Consider the following 4,307-nt stretch of genomic DNA (forward strand, 5'->3'; position numbering starts at 1 on the left):
AACATCCTTGGGGTATACACCTTTTCACTTGGTTTACGGGCAAGAGGCACTATTGCCTATAGAAGTGGAGCTAGCGAGCCTCCGAGTTCTAAAAGCACATCAAGAGGATAGTCAAGAGAAGCAGGTGGAAGGAAGAATCATCGATTTGGAGAGGTTAGGGCTAGATCGAGAGTCAGCAGTGAAGTACTATGCAGCCCAGGCAGAGAAGAAACGAAAGAAGTTCAATCGCAACCTTGTCAAGAAAGGTATCAAGGAAGGTTCTTTAGTGCCCAGATACGACAATCGCTTTGATCGCAGGAAGGATGGTAAGTTCTTGCTTAAGTGGGAAGGCCCTTTTGTAGTGATACAGAGGTTCTCAAATGGTAGTTACCAACTAGGTGACCTAGATGGTAAGGTACATCAGACCCCGGTAAATGGTTGGCGATTGAAGGCCTACCAATGTCGTCTTTCACAGCCATATGCTGGTGAAATCAATGCTAAGGATGGTTCAGAGGAGAGCTCATCATATTCGAGCTCCAACTAAGGTAACAATCATGTACATAGTCGTTTCCAAAAAAAAAAAAAAAAAAAAGAGAAGACAAAAAAGAAAAAAAAAGAATGCTACCAGTGAAAGCGGATATTGACAATGGATGGGGTATGGCTTTCAAGGGTCTAGGAGACCACTTGTTAGTCATGGATGGATACAATTATTCATCAGAAAGGACTAAACAGGGTGCATCAGCCAAGAAAGCAGTAACATGGCAAATTCAATTGGTAACAGGTGGGTAAGTATTCAAGAGAACCCTATTGTAGCACAACCTACAGCTAGAGGCATCAAATACCTCTAGCTTAAGGGGGAGGGCTATATGATGCATGGTTTTTAGGACCCCTTCTGAAGATGCAATAAAGGCACAGTCAGTTGTTGGGGAGATGAGGATACTCTAGTCCAAGGGATCTCGAAAGAGAAGAAAAATCTACTTCACAAGCACCAAAGAGTAAAAAGTGCCATGGACAGAAGATACGTGGGAACGAGCTCTTATGCATGCCTACAACCTATATCTTACAGAATAGCCCATTCTAGGTGTGAATTTCTAGTGAAATTTACACGAGTATGTTCGTGTGGACTCACAGCACAGCATACTCCGTTTTCACTTTTTTAACACAGTCAATATTTTTTACCTACAGTAAATATTTTTCACCTACATGGTAAATACAAATCACTTTTTACCTACAGTAACTTTTTTTACCCATGGTAAATATTTTTTACTGCACCATAAGTATTTGGTAGGTAACAGTTCACTGTTACTAGAAGCAGTGATTGGGCATCAACAATGCAGTTACAGGAGGAGAAAAAGGGAAAATCTTATGGTAAAGGTGAGTCAACACGGATAAAGACTTTTGAGTTGAAAAGAGACATGCTGATTTTTTCAAAGAACACATGTCAAAAGAAGCCATGGTTGAGGATTTTTTGAGAATTTGATATTCAGGAGGACCCAACTGCCACCTCCCCCCCGCAGGTCCCCCCCTGACATGTGCAGAACCTCCAGTTTCAACAGCCACCTTACCTGCTCTTAAATGCTGGTCAAGGCCTTATCCCCATGTATCACAATCAGAAAAATCAGCATTTATCCTCCCCTCTCACATCACTCTAGAGAATATCTTGATGGTGACATATCAGGTGACCTCAATCTGTTGATCACCCTAAGCAAAAAGTAACCCCAATCAGCGGATTTAAGCATGTTTATCCCTAATCCTAAACCCTCTCAGAAACCTATATAAGGAGGCCTTCTCTCACTCAAAACCAACACTTCACCCACTTCACCAAGCAACGAAGCTATGACGACATTGCTCACAACGAGGAGCTATGGATGGAGCTCTACTCTCTCTCTCCCTCTCTCTCTCTCCCTCTAGTATGCTACATTACTAGCCCTAAAACCTAAATAAGGAGTCTTCTCTCATGCTCCATGGCCACCATCCTCGCCATCATTCTCTAAGGTATTAATGTGTTGCTAGTAGGATCATACCTACTTGCTGGGTTGATTGTTTTTGACAAGGGATTATGCCATCCTTGGCTTGCTTCTCTATATCCTTGTTATGTATGATCAAATGCCGTTGTATTGTTAAGCTGATGTCTTGTGTATATATATGCTACATAAGGTCCCTAAGCTTCATTTCTATGTGTTTTGCCATATGTGTTGATGCCATCATAATGCCAAAAGTCTCACTTGCCTATGTGCACTATGTGTGAGGTCCCTAAACCTCTTAATTTAGGGTGGTGCCCCCTTTGTTTTGTTCTTTGCTTGTTTGCATGAGGCGTGGTTTGTGGAGTGTGCACGAGTACAGAGGCCACCCGATTGCAGTGCTCTTTTTCCCGCTATCAATAACCTACGGTTTACTGAAAATGGTATCGTGGTTACGTGATACCGGCGAATGGTGTTTTGCCGGTGCTTCGGTGTAGCGCGTACGTCTTTTCGGGGTCGGCCGGGGCATGCCTTCGGCGACTTTGTTCTTTTTGTTGTAAGTGTCGCGTGATTCGACTGCCTTGTTTCTTTGTTGATGTTGATGGCGTTTAGTTTCTTCTTCTTAATTTGTATTTTTTTCGGTGCGTGTGTATGTATGGGTGCATGTGGGCAGGCGTGTGTGTATATGTATGAGTGTGAAAGCGTGAGTGTGTGTGTGTGTATTTGTATATGTATACGTGAGTGTGTGTATGCATGCGTGGGAACGGGGGTGTGTGTGGTTATAGTATATGTATACGTGTGTGTGTGTGTGTGTATTTGTATATGTATACGTGTGTGTGTGTGTATGCATGCGTGGGAATGGGGGTGTGTGTGGTTATAGTATATATATATATATATATATATATATATATATATATTTTGGCGAAGCTGTGGCGACGCAGAGGCAAAGGGGGGGGGGGGTGAGGTGAATCGGGTGAGACAGAGAATTGCGTGCGCTCGGGTGTGTGTGTGTGGAGGTGTACTGTGTGTGTGTGTTGCTTCACGGCGGCGCCTACGGGCTGGTGTACAGAGCGCGAGAGAGGGGGGTGAAAACGGGCCGCCTGCGGGCTGTGTACAGAGCGCACAAGAGAGAGAATGAGGGTGGGGTGAGGTGGTGAGGGAGGGTAGAGAGGATAGGGGGTGGTGTGTGGCTGTGTATGGCCGAGAGCGTGCAAGGCGGGTGTGGGCGAGCGCGAGGCCCGAAGGCCGTAGCCGACAGAGGGTGAGACAAGGGGGGGGGCGGTATGTAGTCAACGAGAGAGAGAGAGAATGTTATAGAGAGAGAGATGCTTTGTGGCCTAGAGGTGGTTCCCACCAAGGAAAAAGAGGGAGAGAGAGGGGGAGTGTGAGATTGTGAGGGGAGGTGTCAGAGGATAGGGGTGGGAGTTTAGAGGATAGAGAGAGAGAGAGGGGGTGGGGGTGAGGTAGAGAGAGAGATTTTTTTTAAAGGTGTACGGGACCGCTTCTAAGAGAGGGTGAGAGAGAGCTAGAGTCAAGGTTAGGTGAAAATAGGGGGGGGGGGGGGGGGGGTGATATAATGTAGCGGCCTGCCGGCGGGGGTGTGGACAAGTAGAGAGAGAGGGGGGGAAGGATCTTTGAAAGAGAGAGAGAGAGAGAGAGAGAGAGAGAGAGAGAGAGAGAGAGAGAGAGAGAGAGAGAGAGAGAGAGAGAGAGAGAGTATACCATATCTGTGGCGGTCTGCCTGGGCTGGGGTGTGGACAAAGGCCATCTTATGCGCCCACCGGGCCGCGTGATGCAGCGGTGGAGTGGGAGAGAGAGAGAATATTTGGCGGAGCCGAGCAGTAGGAGAGAGAGCTCATCTTTTGGTAATAATGGAGGGGTGTGGCCAAACTGGCGGCGCCCCGCTAGTGGTTACCTTGGGGGGGGGGGGGGGGGGGGGGGGGGGAGAAAGGTATTGGTGAATGGTAAAGAGTTTTTTTTTTCTTTTTGGTAATAGGCCTTCTTTTCCTTAGGGTGTGGTTCTCAGGGTCATGGTTTCGAAAACCGACCATCACTCCCTTCAAACAGAAGTAGAAGATTCGTAGCACCAACGCTGGGTCTTGCTTGTCAGAAGTAAGAAGGCAAGCAAACTCCATTCTTGCAATGAAACCTTTGGAACTTTCATTTGATTTTCCACTAAACTCTGGAAAATTAAACGCCATGTCTTCTAAAACCTGTAAACTGAAGGTAAACTGAAGGTAACACTGTTGGGAAACAAGCAAACCGGAACACCTCTATAGCGATGTCACCCAAGAGCGTCAAAAGGGCACTACAACAACACCAAAAGCTTTGGAAAATCCCATCAAAACACCACAAGTCCAAGAAGAG

This window comes from Adiantum capillus-veneris, chromosome 29 (assembly GCF_014529385.1).
Source record: "Adiantum capillus-veneris isolate H3 chromosome 29, ASM1452938v2, whole genome shotgun sequence".
Taxonomy (NCBI): domain Eukaryota; kingdom Viridiplantae; phylum Streptophyta; class Polypodiopsida; order Polypodiales; family Pteridaceae; genus Adiantum; species Adiantum capillus-veneris.